Below are 27,804 nucleotides of genomic sequence, written 5' to 3'. Positions count from 1 at the left end.
AACCAGGGCAAGACGGGTATCGAGATCCAGTCGTCGACATTAGAACTGATCAACGGCCTGGTGTCGCTGGTGCACAACGCCACCATGCCGGAGGTGGCGGCCGAGGCCATGGAGGCCCTCCTGGTGCTGCACCAGCCGGAGAAGATCGAGAACTGGAACCCGGAGTCGGTCATCAACACGTTCTGGGACGTCAGGTCAGTCAGCGAACTGTCAGCCGTCCATCAGCCGTCAGTCGGGAATGCCAGTAAGCAGACGGTGGCTGTTCTGCGGTCCGCGGCTATCCCCGTGTGCTGTAGTGGATGGCTGAATGGTGTTGGTGGACCCGCTGCTGGACCATCGGGTGACGGACCTCCGCGTGCAGTTCGCAGGTGCTGTTCTCCACCACCCAGAAGCTGATCCAGCACCAGATCATGAACTACACCGACATCCTCAAGTGGCTTCGCGAGGTGCTGGTCTGCCGCAACACGTTCCTGCTGAAGCACCGCGACCACGCCAACATCGGCAGCCACCAAGCCATCTGCAAGCACGCCCACATCAAGCTGGAGGTAGCGCCGCGTTACCGGCGCGGCGACGCGCTGGCCGCCTCTCGGCCCGTGTCGCCGACGTACTGCGGCGACCACCAGCACGGTCTCGGTTGTGGGAACGGAGCGGGGCTGTGCGTGCGATGATGTTTTGGGTGAGATGTTGTTTCGGTTCAGTGGTGTTTTGCTGCCGGATGCTGTAGTGAATGTAGCGGGAAGATGTTCTGGCGGAAATAACGGTTTGCTGATTTGCAGGCATACCCGGGTTCGGATGTTCAGTGGCGTCGCCTTGTGCTGCGACGCCTGGGCACCGTCCCCCGCTCTGCGCCGCTGCTCAATGAAACGTGCTCGCCCCCAGGTGGTGCTGTTCATGTACCTGTGGAGCATCGACATCGACGCCGTGCTCGTGGCCATGTCCTGCTTCTCGCTGCTCTGCCAGGAGGCCGAGATCAGGTGAGTGGTCCGGCTCCAACATTGAGGCGGACCCGGTGCGCAACATTCTCAGACGTCCGCTGGCAGACAGCGCCGGATATAGGGACGTGTTCGGGAACAGAGGCTTTGGCTAAATCCGTCTCTCGAGTTCTGCGCTGTACGTCGCTGTGGTATTTGCTTTCACTTCATAGACAAGTCGGGGTACTTTTTGCCGCCATGCTCACCGTCAACACATCAACCATCCCGTATTTTCCACCCCATCTGGTGAACACACACGTTATACTACCTGACGGGTGTGCCCGCCATCCGCCTCCAGATCCGTGTCGGACGAGGTGACTGTGAACCAGCTGCTGCCCAACTACAGTGTGTACCAGGAGCTGGCGGCCGCCTCCCAGCTGCTGACGACAGGTACGCTCGCGGCCTGCCAGTGCCGCCGACCACACCCCAGTGACGTCACGTGCGACTTGTCAGCGCGCGTCTCGCGCAGTGTGCTCGCGTGTTGACGGGCCTGACGTGGCTCACGCCTCTCGCTGACGCCGCGTGACGTTTCGTCCAGCCACAAAGGAGTCTCGCTCGCCGGTGCAGCCCGTCCTGGCCGGTAACGTACGGCGTCGGCGTGCGCCCCGCATGGCATGGGACCGGCGCCCGGCCGCGGCCCGCGCGCCGCCTCTCCGTGCTGCGTCGTAGTAGGCCGTCGTGTCGGTGTGCCCGCTCCCACTGCTGCGCTCCCCTCGCCCCCTCCCTCTCCTCCCCTCCTCAGCGTGGTCGCCCCGTGCTGGGTCCGCGTCCTGGCGCTCCTTTTCCCCGATGTGACTGTCTCCCGGTGTGGCTGCTCTTCGGTGTGGCTGCTCCCATTGCTCCGCTCCTCGGTGTGGCTGCTCCCATTGCTCCGCTCCCTCGGTGTGGCTGTTCCCATTGCTCCACTCCCTGTTGAGGCTGCTCCTTGCTCCGCTCCCCGGTGTGGCTGCTCCCATCGCTCTGCTCCCCGGTATGGCTGCTCCCATTGCTCCGCTCCCCGGTGTGGCTGCTCCCATTGCTCCCGCTCCCCGGTGTGGCTGCTCCCATTGCTCCGCTCCCCGGTGTGGCTGCTCCCATTGCTCCGCTCCCTGGTGTGGCCACTCCTCGGTGTGGCCGCTCCACGGCATGGCTGCTCCCCGGTTTGGCCGTTCTCCAGTGTTTCTTCCCACCAGTGTGGCCGCTCCTCGTTGGGTCCGCTTCCCGGTGTTCCTTTTCCCCGGTGTTGGCACTTCCCGGTGTGGCTGTCCCTGTCGTTCTGCTCCATGTTGTGACCGCTCCCCAGTGTGGCCACCCTCAGGTGTGGCTGTTCTCCAGGGCTCCATCTTCTCAGTGCGGCCGTTCCCCGTTGGGTCCGCTCTCCGTTGTGGCGTCTGTCTCGTTTTGCCTTGTCCAAGGGCAGGCCGCTGACGACCTGTCCACCAAATCCGCAATCGCCTGGGGAGGGGGCGGGGGGGGGGGCGGAAGGCAAGCTATGTGCCACCTGATCTAGTTCTAGCTCGTTTGGGTGGGCCGGGGTGGGAGGGAGGGGGTTCAGCACTGTAAGGTGCTTCAGTTCTCTTTTCATACCGCGATCACGCGTTGAATATCAGGCATCGGTGTTCATCAGCTTACATACGGTAAGGGTAAGCCATCCGCCAGAAGTGTATATAATTCAATTTCTTTATTTTCGTAGGTTGGCGGATCGCTTTGCCGGCATGGTGTAGGGGTGATAATCCCAGCAAACGGGTTGGCGTGCGAGGATCGTAGCTCCACCGCCCTGATAGACCGCTGCTGGCTCCACGGGCAGCGTCGCCTGACGGACTAGGCTGCCCCACAGTACCGTGGCGCGGCCGCCCGTAGCTCAGGCTCGTGTGCGACCATGTGCGAGTAAGCCGTCAGCGGCGAACTACATCCAAGCGGTGTCGGCAGTCGAGCCCGCATGCCGGTCACGCAGCGGGAGTGTCAAACGCTGTGTTCACTGAGCTAGCAGATAGGCTTCCCCCATCCCTGGTGGTTTGTTGTTGTTTTTTGGCGTTGAAATACGGAGTTGAAGTATTGGTTGACGTCCGCCAATGCGAAACTTCCATTGAAAAACCCGTGGAGAAGTCGTCAACGAGTAATATGTCTCCATTTTGTGCGTTTTAAGACCTGTCGCTGATGTGCGGGGGGTACCTAGGTGTCGCAAGTAAGCTCGCTCATGAGCATTTTTAGTGGCTCAATGGTCTGAGCAGCTACCCCCACTCCCATCTCACCACATTACCTGTCGTCGTCACCGTCGCGCTTTTACAGCTGTAGTATTGTGTTTCATTGACGACGCAGGATTGATGTCTGTTGACGCAAGGCCGTGAGCTGCCTTCTGATGGACTGAATGGCGCTCCTTGCTTCGGATGCCATTTTGACCGAGGCAGGCTGAACCACGATATCGGACCACTCCACGTTGCGAGATTCAATTGGGAAACAAGCTCGTGCCAGAAATAGCCTAGATCCATGCGTTCCCCTTACGGCCTTCAGCCATGCGCAAATCGGTCATGCGGCTACACCACCAGATAATTATATTTGTTTTGGCGTGATGTCTATTCCAGCTGCTAACTACTGTGTGGTGGCCATTTTTAAGACAAAAAAGAGATGTCCAGTGCCCCTGCTAATGCGGGCTGTAGGCGTAACCATGCCTTTGTACGGTACCACCGGAGTGTGCGGCACCGGTGCAGTGCGGTACGGAGCCCGGCAGAAGCAACGCCATATTCCGTGGCTAGGCTAGCTGTCCGGACCCGCGGTCTAGCCTGTACCGCAGTCTGGTCACGTGACCTCGCTGCCCGTCCGTGCAGTGGTCACGTGGTGCTGGTCCTCTGAACGTTGGTGTTGTCGGTGGTTGGCTGTGAGCGGCTGCATGTGTCATGGTCCGTCGTATGTACACCTGCCCGGGTACCGCATGCTTTCTATTTTGTCCGATTCCGTAGTGTCGTCGTAGGTGTAGTACGCAGGCGTTCGCTCTGTTGACCTTGACCCGAACTCTTACAGGGTGACACAAGATCAGAGTTGTTAATTCACGGTCGCTATGGGGAAACATGCAATGCGAACCCAGTTTAGCAGACTGTTGACAGCTGCTGAGTTAGAATCACACGCTAGCCTAGACGTAGATCAAGGCTGAGCTGGGCCTACCAGCCAGTGCATCCATCGTGAACTTAATCGTCATCCCTCACCGGTAACAAGTATCTGTTACCCACACTTTCACATAACATCTGCGTGGCGTAAACACGTCGAGACAGATCCGGCTCCGTGTCGCCCCACACTGTTGGTGCGCCGGCCGTCGCTGACCGACCACAGCCGTCTGGTGGCGCGCGCGTCCGTCGGGGTCGGACACCACACGCCGGCCGGCGGCGAGCGGCGCGGCGGCCGTGCGCCGGCGGCGACTGAGCTGACCGGAGCGGGCCGGCGCCGCAGGACGCGCCGCGCTCCAGAAGCGCATCATGGCGCTGCTGCGGCGCGTCGAGTACTGCACGCCCGGCGGTCTCAACGCCTGGGAGGACACCTACAACAAGTGGAACCACGTGATGCGGCTGCACGTGCTCAACAAGGGCAAGGTGGACGACCCGCAGCTGTCGGAGGCGCTGTACCGGAGCGCCGGCAAGCGGCGCGCCTCGCACCAGACGTCCGAGCACGAGCTCGAGGTGAGGGCTGGTCGACCGGCTCGCGGAGGCTGTGCGGTCCAGCGTGCGGCGGGAGCGCCCGCCGACTCCGGCGCTGCTGGACGGGCGTGGTTCGTCTGCCGGGCGGACCCACGCGTGGCCTGGTCCCGGGCGGGGCGGGCGTGGAGGCGCGGGCATTCTCCGCACTGCCAGGCGTAGCGTGCCGCTCTGGATGCGTCGGCGGAGTCAGCTGATGGTGACGGGAGACCCGACTGTGGCTGAGGCGCCGACTGTAGCTGAGGCGCCGACCGTAGCTGGGGCGCCAACAGTAACTCAGGCGGCGACTGTAGCTGAGGTGCCATCTGTAGCTGGGGCGCCGACTGTGCTGAGGCGCCAGCTGTAGCTGAGACGGCGCGGCGTCCCGCAGGACCAGATCAACGAGTGGGCCAACATGACGGGCTTCCTGTGCTCGCTGGGCGGCGTGTGTCTGCCGCGACCGGCCGCCAGTCGCTCGCCCACCAACTGCAACCTGTCCGACGCGGCCAAGAAGTACAACGCTCTCTCCGGCTCCAGTCAGGACGTGCAGTACTGCCCCGTCACGCAGTGAGTGCCTGCCGTGAGCGATGGGAGGGAGGGGAGCGGTCCGTGTCTGTGTTTGGAGGCTGGGCGCAGCAGGAGTGCGCCACGCAGTAGCCGTTGTCAGGTATCTGGTGTGCTTCCTTGCGTCATTTCGTGGGGATCGCTGGGTTGTTTGTACCTGAGATGTGTGATGGGGAGCTGGCTAGATATTTAGCGGTAGCTGGTGGGTGTAGGTTTTAGCTTTCTTTGGAAAGGGTGTCACAAAACATACTGACAGAGCATGGCATGGTATGAGCTATAGATGATGTGGAGTGAATACACCTTGTGAATGTGCGCGACGTGCAACGTATATTTCTGAAGCGAATATTTTATGTTCAACATTGTCGATCATTGATATACGATAGGCCGGTCAGGCCATGAACTCACCGTGCCAATGGTTTTCAGGTTCATCGGCCATCTGCTCCCTTTGCTGGTGTGCTCCCACGAGAAGTTCGGCACCACCATCCAGAAGAACGTGAAGGATCTCGTCGGATACGAGATGTCGCCCCTCCTGTACCCCATACTCTTCGACCAGATCAAGGCCATAGTGGAGAAGTTCTTCGACTCTCAGGGACAGGTGTGCGACGTTTTCGAAAGGTGTTCCAGCGATCACTTCTTCAGTCACGGGCCTGTCACGTGTTATCGGTCCAGTTTACGCCTGTGACGGCCTGTTGCAGTGGTGTCGGGGCCAGCCGCACCGCGGGCTGGCTCGCTGAGCTGGTGACCCCCTCCGGCTCTCGCAAAGCGTTCCCTGCATTGAGGACCCAGTCCTTTTGAGGAGTGTACGTCATCTGTTCTCCAGCGGCTCAGTGTGCAACGAAGCCAGGTGCATAATGCTAAATTCATGTATACCAAGTGTAAGTTAAGTTTATAATGCAGCCAGATGTTGCGTAATTTGGATAAATACGGTGGTGGGATGACGCTGCTGGCCACTTTGCCGATGCTAGTGGTGCGCCCCCCGCCGGCAGGTGATCATGAACGACAACAACACGCAGTTCATCGAACACATCATCTTCATCATGAAGAACGTGCTGGAGAACGAGATGGAGCAGCCGGCCGAGCACCTGGGCGTCAGCTCGATCGAGGCCATGATGCTCTGCATCGTCAGGTGGGACGGACTCCGGACACGTCTGCTGAGTCGGCTGTTGGTGCTTGCGGGGCGGCCAGCTGGTCGGGCTCCCAGTTAGCCTCCTGGACGGCTCCCGGTCGGTCCCCGGTCGGGTCCCGGTCGGCTCCCAGTCGGCTCCCGGTCGGCTCCCGGTCGGCTCCTGGCTGACTCCCGATCGGTCCCCGGTCGGCTGTCGGTCGTCCCCCGGTCGGCTCCCGGTTGGCTCCCGGTGGACTCCTGGTCGGCTCCCGGTCGGCTCCCGGTCGGCCCCGGTCGGCATCCGGTCGGCACCCGGCCGGTTCCCGGCCGGCTCCCGGCCGGCGGCTGGACGTCAGGCCGCCCGGCTCGGGGATGACTGGCTGGTGTCGTAGCACGGGTTTGCCCTGTGGGATTAAAGGATAGACTGTCACGTCAACACGCTCTTCACTTGTTCGGATGTGTTTGTTGACGTGGATGTGTTTGGAAGCGCATAACCTTCTATTCATTGCGTTGTGTTGTCTGTATCTCCACTGTTTTAGGGCGGTGTGAGTGGGATAGACCATCTGGATTTCGCGGGACGTTACCAGGTATTCCTCCCGTTTTCGGACGAGCGGCTGTGTTTTATCGTCGGGCCGCGCGCCGCTCATTGCCGGGCCGGTCCTCAGGTACGTGCGCTACCTGGACATCACCGTGCACACGATCCAGATCAAGACCAAGCTGTGCCAGCTGGTGGAGCGCATGATGCAGCACCGCGACGACCTCGCCTTCCGGCAGGAGATGAAGTTCAGGAACAAGATGGTCGAGTACCTCACCGACTGGGTCATGGGCAACAGTCACCAGCTGGCGCCGCCCGGCTCCGGCGACGTCACCAGCCTCACCAGGTGGGCACCTCCGTCCGGGAGAGTGCTGGGCGCTGCGGGTCTGTCGTGGTGGTGTCGGCACTGTATATGTATCGCGCTTGGTGCTAAGGATGTCGCGAGTCTACTCGGTGCGGAATCCTCAGAATCCACCATGGAATCGTGCACAATAGGTATTGTCCGTACACCCGTGCTAGCCATTGACTGGCTGAAGCCTCTGGTGTGATGCCACCCGGCACGGGGCAGTGGAGGTGTTGGCAGTGGATGTTGATCGCGCTCGGCGCTATCGATGCGCGTGTCCTGAGATATAACAAAGAGCAGTCTCCGAGCCACGTGCGTCCTCTGCTGTTGTCAGGATGTTTGACTGGGCGTGTGTGGAGGCGGTGGAGGCCCGGTCCGCCCGCTTGGTGTGATGAGCCCTGCCCGTGTCGAGATGTTGAGAGCAGCCGCGTTTGAGTGCGGCGGCGGTCTCGTGTGCAGTCGCTCCGTGTGATGAGCCGGGCCTCCATCAGGATGCTGGACCAAGCCTGCATGGAGGCGGTGGCGGCGCTGCTGCGCGGTCTGCCGCTGCAGGCCGAGGAGTCGGACCGGGGGGACCTCATGGAGGCCAAGTCCGATCTCTTCTCAAAGTGAGCATCGGCGGCTCGTGTCACACCCGTCCCACTCATCCGGGTGTGACAGGGACATGTGAGGCGGGGCGCAACGACAGGGTGTTGTTTATTCCTGTGTTGACGTCCGTACGCTGGTGCTGACCGGAGCGAAAACAGAATGGCTGCTGCTGGTATTCATCAGGACCTCCCCATAACATACGTGTGACCCGCATCGGCACTATATGAAGTGTGTTCGAGGCATCCCCATAGGGCAGACCAGCGTTATGCAATGTATATTGTAATTGCGCAGCCAATGCTGTACGTCCGCTGATCGGCCTATGCCCAATGTGTACTGGCTCTTGAATAGGTAAAAGTGATAACTTTATAAGTAATGGGCTGATCAGTATAAGCTATTAAGTAATGATATAAGTAATGTGTCAGCAAATAAGTGGTTCTTACACGAACAGATATTCGCGATAAATATGACTAGTATTTGACTAGTGTGACTATGGTAAGCTACCCTGAAGCACACTTCGCTTATTAGCGCCGGTTTGCGGCGAGCCCCGAACTCAGCGTCTCCAGCCGCGGCCCGTGCCTCTGCGCGCAGGTACCTGACGCTGTTCATGAACCTGCTCAACGACACCGAGTCCCAGGGCGAGAAGGAGGTGTCAGAGCACGGCTACCAGACGGAGGAGTCGACCGCCCTCCGTAACGCCACCATCCAGGCCATGTCCAACTGCTGGGCGCCAACATCGACTCGGGCCTCAGCTACTCGCTGCGTGAGTGGAGGCCGCGCCCGCCGGAGCCGCCAGGCGGCGTCTGCCGCGCTGGCGGAGCGGGCGGTCGCTGCGTGAGTGGAGGCCGCGCCCGCCGGGCCCGCCAGGCGGCGTCTGCCGCGCTGGCGGAGCGAGCGGTCGCTGCGTGAGTGGAGGCCGCGCCCGCCGGAGCCGCCAGGCGGCGTCTGCCGCGCTGGCGGAGCGGGCGGTCGCTGCGTGAGTGGAGGCCGCGCCCGCCGGAGCCGCCAGGCGGCGTCTGCCGCGCGGGCGGGGCGCGCGGTGGTGGGGTAGAGAGGACTGAGCTGAGCGACAGCTTGTGGAGAAGGATTCTGGTGCTGATGATGACTTTTTGTTGGTTGATGGGTGCGTGTGCCTACGTGCGCTGCCCGTAAGCGTGTCATGCTTCTCTTTTGTGTAAGAGTGAGGGAAATATGCTTGGCGCCAGCCATGTGGTCTCGTTAACCTTTTGTCTTCTCGTTGATCTGTTACCAACTGCCCCATCTCCAAATGACGCTGGCAGCCGATAAGATATAAAGCCCCAATTACGAGTTATTTTTAGTGTTGCCAACCGTTTTTACACACGTTGGCGCAGGGCAGTCCCGTTATTTTGAGATCCTTGATCTCGGGATCCGTGGCCATGATGTTCCTAGCGCACGGCTTATATTGCTTTCTGAGCTTCGAAAAATGCCGCTCTCGTCCCCTCCCGCTGGCATCTCCGTTAGCTGTCAGCCGGTGCTGGTGTCGGCTGACGTCGCTGCCGCGGCCGCCGGTGCCGGCGATCAGACAGACTGTGGGAGCAGAGCCGCGGGGCGGGCCGGGGCTCAGCCGCGGCGTGTGTCGGCTGTCACCGCGCGCGCGTGTGTCGGCAGCGCTCGGGTACCGCAAGGACCTGCAGACGCGCGCGGCCGTGATCGAGGTGCTGACCAAGATCCTGCAGCAGGGCACCGAGTTCAACATGCTGGCGGAGACGGTGCTGGCCGACAGGTCAGTCAGGCCGGCGCGTCGAGTCGGCGTCACTGCTGAGAAAGGCGTCAACCCAGACCACGGGCGCCTATGTCACATGTCTGAGAATGTTGCCAATGTGGTATACCGTTTCTTGAGTTTAGACAATTGCCTAGATTTTTACGCTATCTTAGTTCATTTTGTATGCGAGCCTCCCAAAAACAATAACTTACGTGAGTGCATACACTATGCTCATGCACTATGCATACACATTTTTCACTGAGGAGCATTGTGTGCAAAATATGTCGCGTGACAGAAGGCACGCGTTGTGGTGACGGCGGGCTGGCTGGAGCGGCCGGTGCCGCCGGCGCCGCTGGCCGACTGGCCCCGGCCACGCCGGGGCAGCCGTGTCCGGCGACCGTGACGGTGTGTGCGGTGACGGCGCGGGCAGGTTCGAGCAGCTGGTGCAGCTGGTGACGATGATCGGCGACAAGGGCGAGCTGCCGATCGCCATGGCGCTAGCCAGCGTGGTCACCACCAATCAGATGGTGAGGCCGCCGCCGGCGGATGGCGTGCTGCGGCCGGCTGCCGCCCGCCTGGTCTTCGGGGGGACCGGCCCGGGCCTCGGTCAGCCTGTGAGCCGCCGTCAGGCTGCGTTCGAGTTATGTTTGTAACCTCCTGCTGACTATCGACGGCAGCTCAGTGGACTGACCCCCTGTACCTTCTCTATGTTGGGGTCTTGTGTACACGTTGTGTGACCTCTAGGCCTTCAGTTGTCGTCTCCGCGGAGTGCTGATAGTTCAGTTGTCACCCTGGATGTTTTGGAAACCTTACGTACGTGGTCGGATTCCCCACGGTGCCCACATTCCCTTCCAGGCTTAGAGGCACGCCGTTCAGCCCCAGGGGTGCCGGTAGTGTAGCGGTTAACGCGTCTGCGCTAACCACTGCGCGTCTGGGAAACCAGAGGTACGGGGTTCGATTCCCCGCGGTGCCCGCCCTTCCTGCCAGGGTGGGAGGCAGGTGACGCCATATAGCCTCAGCAGCTGAGTGCGTCGTAAAGCCCCAATGACACACAAAGCCCCAGTACCGCACGGACGTCCTATGGCCGTGCGGGGGGAGCCATGCTGACCCTGCGTGACCTCTTTGTCGATCGATGTGTGCCATGTGCGGACTGGGGCCCCCTGAACAGCCCTGACCGAGCGGGCCGTGTCGTGCCGTCGCTGGCCGAGCCGTGCTGTGCCGTGCCGTCGCTGACAGGGGCAGCCGCGTCGTGCTGTCGCTGACCAATCTGGCCGTGCCGTACCGTCGCTAACCGAGCCGACCGTGCCGACGCTGACCGAGCCGACCGTGCCGACGCTGACCGAGCAGACCGTGCCGACGCTGACCGAGCCGGCTGTGATCGCAGGACGAGCTGGCGCGCGTCTTCGTCACGCTGTTCGACGCCAAACACCTGCTGCCGCAACTGTTGTGGAACATGTTCTACAAGGAGGTGGAGATCACCGACTGCATGCAGACCCTGCTGCGCGGCAACTCGCTCGGCTCCAAGATCATGGCGTTCTGCTTCAAGATCTACGGCACCAGCTACCTGCACAACATGCTCGAGCCGCTCATCAAGGGTGCGTCCGGCTCCCCGTCCGGTCGTGCGCGTGCTTAGAGCCGCCGCGACGTTGTAACATGTATGTCTGCGACGTCGCAGTGATGTTTGATGCTCGTTGCGCCTCTTGTGAGGGCGTGAGATATTGTCACGCATACTGTGGTACGCGCCTTACCTGGTGAAGTTATCTGCGGCAAGGATGGTTGGTGTGCGCTTGGTAGTGAATCTTGTTTATGACTTACAGATACAAACAGCGAAGAATTCCGTTATTTGTATCGTGACGGGAGAGGGGTGTGACTCCAGTGGACAGACCGGAGAGGGACAGCCCTGTGTGTGTGTCTTCCACCGTTGTCCTGCCATGTCCGTGTTGATGCCGCGTTGGTGACAGCGTTCGGATGGTTCGTTTGACCGCGTTTTCGCCGACAGACCTGATGAGTGAACCGAACAAGCGGTACGAGGTCGACCCGTCCCGGCTGGAGGGCGCCGAGACGGTCGACGACAACAGGAGCAACCTCATGGAGCTGACGCAGAAGGTGTTCAACGGCATCATCTCGTCGGCGGACAGGTGCGGACCGGCCCGCCGGCTGTGCCGCGGTCGTTACTGGCGGCTGGCGGCGTCCGCTGGCTTTCGCGCTGCGTCCTGATGGGACGACTGCAGTGACGCCGTGGCTGTGCCCGGCGTCCCGGTGCCCGCTGGCTGACCCGTGTGCCCGGCGTCCCGGTGCCTGCTGGCTGACCCTTATGTCCGGCGTCCTCGTACCCGCTGGCTGGCCCGTGTGCCCGTCCCGGTACCCGCTGGCTGTCCCGTGTGCCCGTCCCGATACCCGCCGGCTGATCCGTGTTTGGACCGACAGGTTCCCGTCGCAGCTGCGCATCATGTGCCACTGCCTGTACCAGGTGCTCAGCAAGCGGTTCCCGCAGTTCCCGCAGAACAACATCGGCGCCGTGGGCACGGTCATCTTCCTGCGCTTCATCAACCCGGCCATTGGTAAGTGGCGCCGGCGGCGTCGCCGTCCGCGCGAGCTGCGGACGCTCGGCTGCCGAGGGCGCGGTGCGCTCCGGGCGGACGGGTGGCGGCCGGTACAGAGTACGATCGTGGCGGGGGTGGGGAGGGGGGGGGGGGAAGAGGCGCTCCCCACCCGAACTGTCGGCTGTGTGCTGTCTTTGGCTACAGGCCCGGGGGACGCGGCGTTGTCTGACTGGCAGGGGCTATGTCCCGCCGCCAGCTGGCGCCGCCCGCCGCTGCCACTCTGTAGGGCTGCTGGGCTGGCCGCGCTGTCCATGTTGGTGACGTCGCCGACGGCTGACGCGCCTCCTGCCCGCGGTCGCCAGTGACGCCGTACGAGATGGGCATCGTGGACCGGCAGCCAGGCCCCCAGATCAAGCGCGGACTCATGCTCATGTCAAAGATCCTGCAGAGCATCGCCAACCACGTCGAGTTCAGCAAAGAACAGCACATGCTCGCCTTCAACGACTTCCTGCGCAGCAACTTCGAGGCCGGCAGGCGGTGGGTGATGTTTGCGCGCGGCGGACGAGCGCTCTGGATGAATCAGTGGTAGCTTGGTCCGCGTATGTGATGTCGGCTATACGTTGTGTGTACAAACACGTATTTGCTGGCTGCTGTGGAGCGTTGGAAGAGTTTGCCATAAAAAGGGGTGCACAATGTGTTGTGACTTGTGCAACTTGCAGATAAATACATTGTGTACCTCAGGACGGCGTTGTCGTTTACAGGCATGCCTATGTCGTGCGGGGCAGACTGGTAACCGGCATGTGCTTCGTCAGGTTCTTCATCCAGATCGCGTCCGACTGCGAGACGGTGGACCAGGCGAGCCACTCCATCTCGTTCATCAGCGACGCCAACGTGTTGGCGCTGCACCGGCTGCTCTGGAACCATCAGGAGAAGATCGGTCAGTTGGGCGCTTAGTGCGGTCCGGTCCGGTCCGTGTCCGTGTCCGTGTCCGTGTCCGTGTCCGTGTCCGTGTCCGTGTCCGTGCCCGTGTCCGTGTCCGGCACGAGGTGTCGTGTCGGGCCTTAGAGCTGCAGAGACGCGACGCTGGCCTTGAAGCAGCGATGGAACGGGATGCCCGAACGGGATCGCTTTGTGTCGGTAGTCACAGTATGCAGCCCACATAATTACCCTTCAAATACCGCGTGTTGCCAATACCGCCGTTGTGATGTCAGCAGCTGCGGATGAATTATCACACAACTCTATCCCAATTGTCGAACGTGGCCTGGCGCCGCACCCCGCGGCGTTGCCAGCGCCGCACCTCGAGTGTCCCGATCCCGGCGGTCGGGTGCGGCCCGTCCAGCACGCCTCTGACCTGCGGCCGCCGGTGCCGGCAGGCGAGTACCTGTCGAGCAGCCGGGACCACAAGGCGGTGGGCCGGCGGCCGTTCGACAAGATGGCCACCCTGCTGGCGTACCTGGGGCCGCCTGAGCACAAGCCGCTCGACTCGCAGTGAGTGGGGCGGCGTCCGGCGGCGCGGCCGGCCCGAGGCTGCTCCGGCCTGGCCCAGAGGGGACGGGCGGCCTGGGTTACCTCTTCCGTGAGTGGGGCGGCGTCCGGCGGCGCTGCCGGCCCGAGGCTGCTCCGGCCTGGCCCAGAGGGGACGGGCGGCCTGGGTTACCTCTTCCGTGAGTGGGGCGGCGTCCGGCGGCGCTGCCGGGCCGAGGCTGCTCCGGCCTGGCCCAGAGGGGACGGGCGGCCTGGGTTACCAGCTCCGGACCCCTGGCAGTGAGAAGGCTGGTGGGGTGACAACGTTCACCACGTGCCACGTTGGGATTGCGTTGGGTACACATTGTGGATGAGAAGATTTGTCGTTTACGTGATAATTGTTTTAAGCAGTGCTATGGTGAAGCATCAGTCCTTTCGACGGTAGCAACATCGCTTTCCAGAGAGCGTCATGTAAATGCATCGGCTGCTTATCCACGATGCCTCTGTCAGTTCACGTACGTTCGCTGGACGAGCTGTAACTGCCTGCGGACGGCGACAGGTGGAACAGCATGGACATGACGAGCACCATGTTCGAGGAGGTCATGTCCAAGCACAACATGCACGAGAAGGACGAGTTCAAGTGCATCAAGAACCTCAGCATATTCTACCAGGCGGGCACGTCCAAGGCCGGCAACCCGGTCTTCTACTATATCGCCAGGCGATACAAGTCAGTGTCGATGACCACACCAGCGGCCACCTGCCTTGGGGCAAACGTCGGAGTGGATTATTTTCCCACAGTGAACAATGGGGACTTACTTCTTCATGCAGTCACCGATCCAGTGAAAGGATTTGTTGACGCGAACATAACGGTCGTCGCCATGAGTGTTTGTTTTGTCAGAGTTCCGGACTTCCAGTGTTTGCCTTTGTCAGGGTAACTGCTCTTGGGCTAGTGCGGGCTATGCGGGATGCTGGACGCCAGGTGTTTTCCTCTTGTGCGTCTGCCTCGGTCAGCAGTCAACACCAGCAGCTCTGTTGTCACGTCTGGTGGTGCCCAGGATCGGGGAGACGAACGGCGACCTGCTGATCTACCACGTGATCCTGACGCTGAAGCCGTACTACCACAAGCCGTTCGAGCTGGTGGTCGACTTCACGCACATATGCAGCGAGAACCGGTTCAGGTGCGTGAGGCGCCGGCCTCCCGCCGCGCTCCCGGGGCCGCCCCGCCGACGCCCCCGTCTGAGACCGTCGGCCGGGGCGAGCAGTCCGGATGGTAGCGCCGGCCGGCTGTGCTGACGGGTGGTGGTGATGGCCTCGGCTCCTGTTGCGGCCGTGATAGGCAGGTGGGCAGTGGGCCGTCAGCGGCTCCAGTGTGCGGGCCTGCCACCGCCGCGGTAGCTAAGCTGTGGAGCCAGCGGTGCGGCCGGCCACTCGCCGCCGGCGATCGTCTGTGAGACCACGTGACGCGCCTCGTCGTGACCCCCCCCCCCCTCCCCCCCCCCCCCCTGTGACACCCGTGACACGCCCCCCACCCTCCTGGCCGCAGGACCGAGTTCCTGCAGAAGTGGTTCGTCGTGCTGCCCCAGGTGGCCTACGAGAACATCCACTGGGCCTACATCTACAACGCCAACTCGTGGGTACGCGAGTACACAAAGTACCACGACCGCATCTTGGCGCCGCTCAAGGTAAGCGCGCATCGGACCGCCGGACTGATCAGGCGCCCAGCTGCCCGTCGGGACGCGTGCTTATCTGTTGGACAATGGTGCCGGAATAACTAACGGCTCTGCAATGCTTGGAAATACGCGATCGTGTCATTTATGCTCTTCTCGTTTGTGGGAAGGAGCGCAGGTCCTGATGCTCTGTGTTCATGTCATGACGTTCTTTCCGCAGAACAACAAGAAGATCGTGTTCCTGGACACGCCGAGCCGACTGAACGACTTCATCGAGCCGGAGCAGCAGAAGCTGCCGGCCACCACGCTGGCGCTAGAGGACGACCTTAAAGTGTTCAACAACGCGCTCAAGCTCTCGCACAAGGACACCAAGGTCGCCATCAAGGTACGGCTCCGACGGCCGCCCTTCTGCCCTACGGGCTGGGTCCATGTTGTGCGACGGACGCGATGCGAGAGTGCCCTTAGGCGAAAACTAGGTCATAGTTGGAGCTATGCTGGATCGTCTGCATCAGATGTCCAGTTGGGGAGCTCAAGTCGAGCCTGGCATGCGGTATTGAACACTCAATCATGGCGATCGCGTATGTCTTGGTCATGGGTAAGTGAACTGATGCCGGTCTCCCCCGCGCGCCACAGTAGTCCGCATCTGACCCGTGTCGCGGCGGTGTTGGTCAGCGTTGCTATCCGCATCCCCACGCGTCACCGAGCGGCGACCGCTCACCTCCCCCGCACGCCGCCAGGTGGGACCCAACGCCATCCAGGTGACCTCCACCGAGAAGAACAAGGTGCTCTCGCACTCGGTGCTGCTCAACGACGTGTACAACGCCTCGGAGATCGAGGAGGTCTGCCTGGTGGACGACAACCAGTTCACGCTGACCATAGCCAACGAGTCGGGCCCGCTCAGCTTCATCCACATCGACTGCGACAGCATCGTGTCGGCCATCCTGCACATCCGCAAGCGATACGAGCTCAGCCAGCCGGTCAGTGGCGGCGGGACGCTGCTGCGCGAGCGAGGGCGGGGCACCGGTCTGGTGAGGGCGAAGTTCTCGACGTCGCCGGTGTCAGTGTCGGGAGCAGGGTTGGAGCGGTCCCGAGGAGCGATGCCTAGGTCGTGGTCTGAAGCGTCTGGCCTGATGAATATTAGTCTAGTAGTGACTCGGTGACGTTTAGCGTGGCCATGGGCCAATCTATGGGAGTGTCGGCGTTAGTCGTGCGGGAGCGGTCATCTCACTACAGTCGAACCCAGCCTGGCTCAGTTTCAGCCTGGCGCAGTTTCAAGCCAGCGGCGGCGCTGTCATTAGATTGGGCCGGCCCTCTCGTCCGTCGTAGACCAAACGCTTGCCGGCTACCGTCTACGCCAGCTCCCCGCCGCCGTTCGTCGCACTTGTGTCATCCGCCGCGCTTGTTTCATCCGCCGCGCTTGTCTCATCCGCCGCGCCTGTCCGCCAGGTGTCGGCGCCGGTGCACCAGAAGATTCGGCCCAAGGACGTGCCGGGCACGCTGCTCAACATGGCCCTGCTGAACCTGGGCTCGCAGGACCCCAACCTGCGCACGGCCGCCTACAACCTGCTCTGCGCGCTCACGCAGCATTTCGACCTCAAGATCGAGGGCCAGCTGCTCGAGACCTCAGGTGGGTGCATCCTCGGCGTGTCTGGGCAGAAGGACCACGAGTTGGTGCTGTTGTGACGGGCATGTCACGGGGTATTCCTGGGTGCTGAAAGTGCTGTGTTTCGGGTAGGATTCGGGAGGGACCTGAGAGGATTGACCTGGCTCGTTTCAGTTACCATCTTTGGGAAGGACTTCATCCAGACTGCAACGAATTGCTTCGTGGTGTCGTAGTGTTTACAATTATGTTCAGATATCACTTGCTCACAAACCTGAAGGGCTGTTCTGTATGTTAGATCGGCGATTATCTCGAGTTACCTTGCCAGGGTTGACGACCGCTCGCTGCCAGTTGACCTCACACGTAGTCTCGTCTGCCGGCCAGGTCTCTGCATACCGTCCAACAACACCATTTTCATCAAGTCGGTGAGCGAGAAGCTGGCGCAAAACGAGCCGCACCTGACGCTCGAGTTCCTCAACGAGTGCATCCAGGGCTTCCGGCAATCGAGCATCGAGCACAAACACCTGTGCCTGGAATACATGACGCCCTGGCTGCCCAACCTGACCAAGTGAGTCGGCCGCACCGGCCGAGGCCGCCACTTGTGGGGTTGTGTGCACGAGGCTCGCAGAGATGTCCCAGTGGTGAAGCTCGCCACCCGTCGGGTCCATCTCGCCGTCAAAGCGGCGGTGTTCAAGTGCAGGTAACAGTCCGGCCGCAACGAAACAGTGAGATGGGAGCGTCCTTGTCAGTCCATGTATGTGGACTAATGATTGCTGCATGGCCAATATCGTGTGAGTGTGGGACGACGCGTCACCGGTGTCTGCCTTGATGTGGCGCTGAACCGGCCGGTGTCTGCCCTGATGTGGCGCTGGACGGGCCGGTGTCTGCCCTGATGCGGCGCTGGACCGGCCGGTGTCTGCCCTGATGTGGCGCTGGACGGGCCGGTGTCTGCCCTGATGTGGCGCTGGACCGGCCGGTGTCTGCCCCGATGTGGCGCTGGACGGGCCGGTGTCTGCCCTGATGTGGCGCTGGACCGGCCGGTGTCTGCCCTGATGTGGCACTGGACGGGCCGGTGTCTGCCCTGATGTGGCGCTGGACCGGCCGGTGTCTGCCCTGATGTGGCGCTGGACAGACCGGTGTCTGTCTTGGTGTGGCGCTGGACAGACCGGTGTCTGTCCTGATGTGGCACTGGACCGGCCGGTGTCGGGCCTCGTCCGGCTCATCAGTCCAGCCCTGGGCGGCGCCGATCCCTGACAGCGGGCCGGCGCGCCGCCAGGTTCTGCAAGACCTCAGAGGATGGCACCAAACGGCAGCTGGAGGACACCAAGCGGCAGAAGGTGGCGCTGATCCTGGACCGGCTCATCACGCTCACCATCGAGGAGGAGGAGATGTACCCCTCCATCCAGGCCAAGATCTGGGGCAGCATCGGACAGGTACGGCAGAGGCCATGCACCCCTCCATCCAGACCAAATTTTTCCGAGTTGTGCAGCACTTGCTCATTATCAACAGCGTGGCTGGGATCTCCCGCAGACGTCTCACATGGTCACCATGATGCTGGACGGGCTCATCTCGCTCTGACACCCCATCACCTGTGTGCTATCGATGACGTCCGTCAGGGGCCAGCTGTCTCCGGACGCTGACACTCCGTCGCTCGTGTCCCCACCCCCGCAGGTGTCCGACCTGATCGACATGGTACTGGACGCCTTCATCCAGCGCTCAGTGACGGGCGGTCTGGGCTCGATCCAGGCCGAGATCATGGCCGACACGACCGTGGCGCTCGTCTCACCCAATGTCCAGCTGGTGGCCAAGAAGGTCATAGGACGACTCTGCACGGTGCGTTGACGGCGGCCGGCGGGAGGGCCGACCGCGCTCGGGGTGGCGCGAGATGAGGTGGGGTGGGGAGGGGGAGGGGGGGACGGAGGGACGGATTGTTTCGATTCTCAAGCGTTGAGCTATGTGGCGCCTACCTGTGGATCGGGTGATGTGGTTGAGCGCTGGTTGAGTAGCCCGGCCTCTATTCAGGTTGGTTGTGCTCGCGTCGGCATGTCGGTTGTGCTGCTCAGGCGTGTTGTGTGTGTTATACCTTTGGATCGTGCGCTTCTGTCATTGTTCAATGGTCGACGGAGTATTTTCACACCTATCTCACATATAACATGACTTAAGTCCGCAGCATAGTGTAACGACAGGTTTTGGCCACGGCACTTCTTATCTGGTGTGGATGGAACGGTTTTGTTGGTTGGTGCCGCCAGGTTGTGATGAAGACGTGCACTTCGCCGACGGCGCGACTGGAGGACCACATGAACTGGGCCGAAATCGCTATCCTGGCGCGCTACCTGCTGATGCTGTCCTTCAACAACCGGCTGGACGTGTCGCACCACCTGCCGTACCTGCTGCACCTGGCCACGCTGCTCGTCTGCATGGGCCCGCTCAGTCTGCGCGCCAGCACGCACGGCATGGTCATCAACATCATCCACTCGCTGTGTACCTGCACGCAGCCGGTGTTCTCCGGTGAGGAGGAGCGGCGCCCGCTCGATGCTCGAGGGAGGCGGCAATTCTCTGGGGATTTAGGGTTATGTGAGGATTCTGTGGCGGTTTATCACGAGGTCTTGGTTTGTGAACGAGGTCGCTTTAGCTGTTCCTTCACTGGACGGAGAGTACTGTGTTGCGGGGCCGGACGCTGTGGGTCATGTGCATCCCGGCAAGAACGTCCGGATAGTCTCAGCGAAGTCTAGGGCTTACGAAGCGTCCTGTTTTCTGACGTGCATTCATCAGTCGCGTCAACTTCAGAAGATGTGCGGCGTTGCGGCCATGTCTTCTGTGAACGTCCCTTGATCGTGTCGTGACTCTCTGTGACGCCGTCCGCCCCGCCCCGCCTCGCCAGAGGACACACAGCGCGTGCTGCGCCTGAGCCTGGACGAGTTCTCGCTGTCCAAGTTCTACCAGCTGTTCGGCATCAAGCTGCACAACGCCAAGTCGGCGGCCGTCACCGCCTTCCGCATGAACTTCAAGAGCCCCGGCGAGCGGTGGCTGAGGTGCGTGGCCGCGTGTCCGAGCCGACGGCGGCGTGTGTGCTTCTCTGCTGATCCAGGTCGGGGTCCGAGTGTGGGTGCCTTGTAACGCCTGGGCGAGCCTCTCGCTTGGTGGCGTGCGGCTTGGAGCTAGTCCACTCGCGGGTGGGTGGTCGCGGCCGGCGGCCCCGCCATTCTGCGTGCGTGCGTGCGTGTGCGCGCGCCCCACGTGGGTCCCCGCCCCTCGGCACTGCTCTGACGCACCGCTGACCGCCTCCGCCTGCGCGGCAGGGCGCCGGACCGTTCAACGCTGTCGGCGGCTGACCGTGAGACGCTGCCGCTCTCCTCGCTGGAGACGGTGACGGACGCGCTGCTGGAGATCATGGAGGCCTGCATGCGCGACATCCCCGACTGCGACTGGCTCGATGTGTGGAAGGACCTGGCCAAGAGCTTCGCCTTCCGCTACAACCCGGCGCTGCAGCCGCGTTCGCTCATCGTCTTCGGCTGCATCAGTGAGCAGACGCCGTCGGGCCGCGGACAGAGGCCACGACGGCGTAGGGCACCGCCTGTGCAGGACCCGGCGACCGGCCGACCGGTCTTGAATGTGATGCCCTGCTTGTGTGGTGCGTGATGCTGCGATGCTGCCTGCGCTGGCTCGCGTTTTGTGTGCCGGTCTGGACGTGCTGCGTCTGTTGTCTGCTGACGACGTCAAGCCAGTTCATACCGTCTCCGCCTCGGCGAAGACCGCGTCGTTCGGGTGGCGGCGCCGCACCTGTGTGTGACCCCTCGCGTTTTTATCAGGCCGCTCCATCACCGACTACGACATCAAGCAGCTGCTGCGGATCCTGGTGAAGGCGCTGGAGCGGTTCACCGACATGACGCTGATCGAGGCCATCATCATGTGCCTGACGCGCGTGCAGCCCCAGCTGCGGGCGGTGAGTCGACAGAGCCGTCCGCCGGGGGTGGCTCGCGCTGGGCGGGCCGGGGGTCGTTCTGCCGGTGGTGGGCATTCAAGCTGCCTTCTTGTTTAGTGTCACAATCAACAGATTACAAGAAAACAGATTGTTGCGTTAGGCGCGTTTGCCTCCAGGTCAAGGGCGTTCGAGTGGTGTTGGGTGACCACGTGCGCGGGTGACGTGGAAAATTGCAGTCGCGCCGCGTTGCGTTGCGTTCCGCCTCATCATCGGTGGCTTGCTGGCGTGCCGCAGGAGTCGCCGATCCACCAGGCGTTGTTCTGGGTGGCCATCTCGGTGCTGCAGCTGGACGAGAAGTCGCTGTACGCGTGCGGCCTGGCGCTGCTCGAGCAGAACCTGCACACGCTGGACGCGCACGGCATCTTCGACCAGGAGGTCAGCCGCGTGTGCCAGCTCGCCCCGCGCGCGCGGCGGTCGCAGTGTGCGGAGCCGCGTTCGCCTGTAGCCGCGGCGTCTGTAACACGGGGCGTCGTCAGCTGTGCGCGCCAGTTGACTCGCACGGCGGACCGCACCGCGGTACTGAGGTTGTCGTGCCGATGTGGTCCCGCTCCCGCGTCGGCCCGGACTGCCGGGTGGACGGAAGGAAACGGTCGTATTCCCCATCGGCTCGCGACGGCAGTCGTGCTCACTCTGTTGCCGGGTATCCATGACGCGTCGAGGCGCGATACCCTCGCTACCGGCCGAGACTCACCACCTCGCCATCGCGCGTCCGTTTGGCCGCAGGCGTGTTTGGCGTAGCTCGGCATCACCCCGTGACTGTGCGTGCATGTGCCCAGACCCAATATGGCTGACCCGGTGTGGCGTGCCGCCGGCCGGCGCGATCTGACCCTCGTGACGGCGCCGTGTCGGCAGAGCCTGGAGGAGGTGATGATGTCGGCTCGGGAGCCGCTGGAGTGGTACTTCAAGCTGCTCGACCAGTCAGTCGGACTCAGCTTCAAAGGTAGGGCAGCGCTGTCTTCCACTTCGTAGATAATGCGATGGGTTTGAGACGAAACTGTCGGAGCCATGTCAAATGGATGGTGTGCTGGCCGTATGCGTGTGGCGGAAAATGCGTCGCCATGCGTGATGTGTGTCTCGCACTTAATACGGCCGTCGCGGTCAAGCATTCTGCGCCGTTTTCCGGCGTTGCGTTGCTGCCTTTTAGAGGCTACAAATGGCTTCAGGTAGGTGGCCGTTCTGACGGGGCGTGACATGAAGACCACCCAGCGCTGCTGGCCGGCCGGCTAACAGCCCGGCTCCTCCCTCTCCTCCCTCAGCCAACTTCCACTTCGCGCTGGTGGGCCACCTGATGAAGGGGTTCCGGCATCCGGACTGCACGACCGTCTCGCGCACCTCGTGGATCCTGACGCTGCTGCTCAACATCGTGGCCAAGCCCCACGGCCGCGACAAGTTCGAGGTCACGCAGGAGAACATCGCCTACATGACGGGTGGGTCAGGTCGCCCAGGGTGACAGCGCGGACGGGACAGGTCGGGCAGAGGTCAGCCGGCACAGCATCGCCTGCGTGACGAGACGGACGTGCCTCAAGTCAGCCTCGCCCACATGGCGGGTCACGCAGGGGTCACTCGCAAGGTCATTTTCGATGCGCGGCTGGCATAGAGCGACCAGTCCCTGTGCCGGTGTGGCGTGTTTTGTGACAGGGCTGAGGGAAGGACTCGTGGGGAAACCCTTTGTGTTGTCCGGTTACTCTGTGACACCATATCTCGCGGGGCCACCTGGTCGGGTCCTGTGAACGGACCGTATACAAGCGGGCATCGTCCCATGTCGTAGCCTCGCGGTATGGCTACGCGACGCCCCCCAGCACGACTCCGGGAGCAGGCGTCGCTGCGTTGGTTGGTCAGGTGGTTGGTGGTTGGATTGGTTGGTCTTGTGATGTAGCCACCAGCTTGGCTGTTGTCTGATCGCCAGGCCGGCGGGTCGGTTGTTGGTTGTCTGGTGATGGCAGTTCTGTTTTGTCGGTGGGTGGTCTGTGTGTAGTGTGGCGGTCGTGTTCGCTGGTGGCGGCGGCCTGCGCCGTCGGCCGCGCCGTGACGCCCGCAGCGCTGGTGGTGTCTGTCAGTCTGTCAGCCGCGGTCACGGCGGCCTTCCCTCATGTGACCCGCAGCGCTGGGGGTGTCTGTCAGTCTGTCAGCCGCGCTTACGGCGGCCGTCCCTCATCTGACCCGCAGCGCTGGTGTCCGTGTCGGAGGAGGTGCGCTCACGCTGCCACCTCAAGTTCTCCGTGGACCGGGTGCTCTCCAAGGCCAGCTCGGTGGAGAGCTTCGCCGTTGACCTGCACCTGAACCTGAGCCTCCTCCAGCAGCAGGTGAGAGGGCGCACCGCGCTCGTCGCCCTGACGCCAGCCTCCTCGAGTCCCGCTGAGTTCTGCGACGGCCTGACGTGGCTCGGAACGCTGTGGATGGCAGTGCGGTGGCAGGGATGAGGCGGTCAGAGGGCGGGCCGGGGGTATTTGGATCCTGCAGAATAGCGCGTGGTCACCCGTGGGGCACCATGGCTTTCGCAAGGCACGCAATTCCTGCCTTACTTCCGTACTATGAAAGATTAGCGCGCTCGAAAACACCAATCATCACCATCAAAAGGTCCGGGCCGCGTTTGCATGTGCAGTGCTCGTGTTGGTTGCGGAAGTGTACTGCACATCGATTTCCTTGGTCTGTGACCAACTGCTGCGCCTCGCCTTCAGCCCGGCGTGTCGTTAATGGTGATGTTCCGTGGGCATCTGCCTCCGACTGTTCCGCCGTCACACCGTGACCGTCACCGCCTGCGACGTAACCCGTCGTCGCTGGGCAGGGCGCCTCGGACGCCAAGCAGTCGAGCAGCTCGGCCTCGCCCAACCACGTGACGCCGGGCTCGTCGGGCGGCTCGAGCCCGGCGCTGCGCGAGGACGGCACGCCGGCCGGCCAGCCGCGCGCCGCCGCCGCCCAGCGCGCCGCCTGGGACCGGCTCGAGACGGGCCTGGAGGCGGCGCTAGCGGCGCGGCCGGCACCGCCGCGCGCCGGCCGGCCCCCGGCGCTGCAGGTGAGGCGGGGCTGGTGAGCGGCCTGTCTGCGGGGCCGAAGCGCAGTTCGGGCGGCCGGTGGGGCGGTCACGGGAGAGAATCACGAACGGCACGCGCGGCCACTGGAACGGCTAGAGGTCTTGACGTTGGGCCAGGCTGCTGTCATGCTGGGTATCGGGGTGTCGGCTGCGAGGCGGGTCACTTCAGATCAGTGCACGTCATGCATGCACCATGCGCCGACCCTGCGGGAGTCTGACTCGGTCGACGCCTCGTCCTCGTCCGCATCTGCCGTGACGTCTATCTGCCTCTCTGCCATGTCCGCTTTGCAGTGTCTGCCGTGCTGGGTCCGTGCCATGTCCGCGTCCGCCACAACCGTGTCCGCTCCGCCCCCGTGCGTCACTCCCGCGCCTGCTGCTCAGGCGGGCCTGAAGGCAGCTCGGGATAGCGGCGACGAGGGCAAGGCCTGGCGCAGCCTGGACCTGGAGTCGCAGCAGCTGTGCCAGCCGCACCGGCCCGTCTTCAAGACGCAGCGCTCCTCGTCCGTGCCCACGCCATCTGTCAAGAAGGAGGTGCACCTGCAGGCAGCTCTGCACAAGGTGCGTCCGCCCGGCGACAGCTGCGCTGTGTCCAGCTGTCGCCCGTCGCTGGCGTAGACTACTGTTTTGCAGATGGAATGGTGCAGATCAGGGTCCGGTTCTGGGGTTGGAGCTGAGCGCGGTGGTGAGTGGTAGGAAACAGCTGCAGTACAGCGGCCGGGGAAAGTCGTGCGGCGATTGTACTCGCTGTCCCGCTCACCCCCTCGCTGTCGCTGCGGGGGCCGCCGGTATGCGGATGGTCACTGACCTGCCGTTGCCGCCGTGTGTTGTGTGTAGTCGTCTCCGCCCCGCCGACAGGCGTCCGCCGTTCCGGCTGGAGCCGGCGCGTGACGTCACTCCCGACCTTGACGTCACCCCCGCCCTTCGTGTCACCCCCGCCGGCTTGACGTCACTTCCGCCCCTGACGTCACTGTCGTGCGGGCAGCTGGAGACGGCGTCCATGCCGAGTAAGGAGCGATCGGCGCGCGTCTCGGTCAGCAACGAGAACAACCTGCTGCTGGAGCCGGAGGTGCTGACCGACCCGCAGATCCAGGTGCTGGCGCTGACCGTGCTGGCCACGCTGGTGAAGCACTCGACGGACGGCGCCGAGACGCGCGTGCTCTACGAGTACCTGGCGGAGGCGTCCGTCGTCTTCCCCAAGGTGTTCCCCGTCATGTGAGTTGAGCGGCGGTAGGGGCGCCGAGAGCGGGTGGCCGGTAGACGGGCTCGTGGCTCGAGGTGGGCTCGCTGTGGGAGCAGTTTCCGCCGTCTTTGCAGTGATATAACATGCTGCACCCAAGATGGCTTGGGGAAAGGTCCGGCAGCCTGAATAATACAGCGAGCGTGTTCCCGTGTCAAGTCATAAATGCCGTCGAGATAGCCGGCAGTTTAGACTGTCTGTCGTCGTGTATCACGATATGCCCTGGCATGTGGTTAGCGGACTGTTGGCCGTTGTCGGTCACCACCATTGCTACCATGGTCACCTTCGATAAGGAGCGATCAGCAGCCGCCATGAGGCTCCTCCCGCCCGGACGCCGTGAGGCAGATGCTCCTGGACTGTTCCGGTGGAGGTTCGGAGCGTCCTGCTGACTAGACCGGCACCGTCCGCAGCCACTGTCTGCTGGACGCCAAGATCAACCAGGTGCTGTCCAACTGCTACGACAAGGTGATCCTGACCTGCGTGCAGTGCATCATCCAGAACATGATCGCCACCGAGCACGAGACGGTGTCACAGCAGCTGCACTCGATCCAGGCGTACGGCTTCGGCGGTCTTTGGCGCTTCGCCGGCCCCTTCACCAAGGTGAGCGGCCAGCCGCCGGGGCCGGGGCGGCGCGCCTCCGGTGGACGCCGCGGCCGCGCGGCTCTGCCAGACCGCCGACCGGGGGAGGGGGGCAGCAGTGTGCAGTGGCGCACTCTGCGCTGGCCGCACGCGCCACGGCGTGACGCTGGACTGCGAGCCGAGCTCACGCGCTACCGGCCTCAGTCGGGCGGGCCGATCTCGCTCGCGCGGGATGTGTGGTCGCTCTGAGCGTGTCGTGATCACGAGCGGCGTGTGACGGCGCGGCGGCCATCAGAAGGTGTGCCGCACCCCGCCGCCTCTCAGCCACGTGACAGCTGTGCCGGCTCCTGACGCGGCGCGCTTCCCCGCCGGCAGTCGACCAGCACGGGCGTGAACGCCGAGCTGTTCCGCAACTGTCTGGAGGCGATGGTGGAGACGTGCTGGTCGGCTGGCGACCACGAGCCGGACCAGCTGCCCGCCTGTCCGTCGCTGCTGTCCGTGTCGTCCACGGTCAACGCGTCCAGCTCGCTCTCCAGCCCCACCGTCGGCTCGCCCACCGAGAAAGGTGGGTACCGCGCTCGGTGCTAGGAAAGAGGTGCTGGGCTTGGTGCTGGGAAAGAGGTACCGCGCTCGGTGCTGGTAAAGAGGTGCTGGGCTTGGTGCTGGGAAGGAGGTACCGGGCTTGGTGCTGGGAAGGGGATACCGTGCTTGGCGCTGGAAAGGGGTACCATGTTCGGTGCTAGGAATGTGTCCCCAGTACTGCGCGTGATACTAGGAGGGGGGGGGGGGGGGGGGGGGTACCGTGCTCGGTGCTGGGAAGGTGGGTACCTCACTCGGTTCTGGGAAGAGGTACCGGGCTCGATACTGATGCTGGGAACGGGGAGGGGGTGCCGCACTCGGTGCTGGGAAGGGGACGCCACGCACCCACACCGCGCCCTTGCCGGGGAAGCGGGGCGCTGGTCGCTGCACTGGGAGAGACTGGCGCTGCACCGTCACAGACAAACTGGTTAGTGGGTGTTGGTGGGGAAGGGCCATGCTGGTGTGTAACTTTGAGTCCAAGCGGGACAAGTGACGCAGTGGCACCACATCTTGGCTGCAAGTATAACAGTGACAGTTTGTCTGTGTGTTGGTGCTGATCCGACGAGGCCCTGCACGGTGGGTTTAATGTTTGATTGCGATTAACATTGAATGGAGCGGTGGCGCATTGCCTCCTCTAACACGACTTCTCTTATTTCAGTTTGTCTTCAGAACCCGTTCTAAATGTGGAGCAATTGTATTTGGTGCTTCGATGTGTCTACGGATCTCTTGTGGGTAGCGGTCGACCCGCCCCATTTTGCCGGTACCTGACTGTCTCGGGCTGCCATCTCCTGGCCACCAGATAAGTTACAACTGCGGTGTTTTCCCGTGGCGCGGCGCCACCGGCCGCGCCACAGCTGCTCTGCCGTCAGTGTTCTCGTTGCGCGCGTGCCCGTGGCCCACCGCGATGCTGCTACCGCGACACGTGCGGCCGGCCGGCGCGCGCTGGCCGCCGCTGCTCCGCCCACCCACCCACCTATAGATGTATAATGTATATACAGCACACTGTAGATCGTACACGCGCGCGCCCGGCGCCTCGCACCATGTCCAGTCATCGCGTTTCTGTAGGCTATGTTGTGTAGTCGGATGTGTCTCTGGCGCCGCCCGCGTTAGCCGGCAGGCTCCGGGAGGCGCGTGCGGTCGTGGCCCGCGGCGTGGTTTTAGCCGCGCGGCCGCCGGCGGACGGGACGGACGTCCACCTCCTGTGATGGGGCTCGTGTCGGTGGGCGGAGGGTGAGGCGCCGGTCTGCACCCTAGTCAGGTCTAGCCGCTGGCCACGCCATCACAAACTGCCACCGTAGGCATCTATTTTCAATTGTTAACTCACTCTCCGGTCCCACGTCGGCCCGTAGCAGAAATCTCCGTATTTTGATGTCATTTAGCTGTTTCTGCACATTAATGTACTATTTATTTTGCCAAATACAGGTGAAAATGTGTGTGCTGTTTTGGTACAGTGAGCGGTTCTGGTCTCTGGCCGTCTCACCGACGCGGAGAGTCGCCAGGCAGGACGCAAGTGCTGGAGGAGGTGGGCGACAGCCTCGACATCGCGCGGTCCGTTGACGGACTGCGCGATGTCATGTCGTCGCCTGATGGCTGGGAGCGCGGCCTAGGCCTTCCGCTACGGTCCGGTTACTGCTACGCTATGGGAGTGAAGTGCT

The 27,804-nt window shown here is 62.8% G+C and overlaps 1 pseudogene; it reads left to right on the top strand.

Moving 5' to 3' along the window:
- Positions 1–27,582, top strand: LOC119108937 (neurofibromin-like; annotated as a pseudogene).
- The last annotated feature ends 222 nt before the right edge of the window (positions 27,583–27,804 follow it).

Source organism: Pollicipes pollicipes, unplaced genomic scaffold (assembly GCF_011947565.3).
Source record: "Pollicipes pollicipes isolate AB1234 unplaced genomic scaffold, Ppol_2.1 Scaffold_7086;HRSCAF=8400_pilon_pilon_pilon, whole genome shotgun sequence".
Lineage (NCBI taxonomy): Eukaryota > Metazoa > Arthropoda > Thecostraca > Pollicipedomorpha > Pollicipedidae > Pollicipes > Pollicipes pollicipes.
Note: the sequence above shows the minus strand (reverse complement) of the source record. Positions and strands in the feature narration are given on the sequence as shown.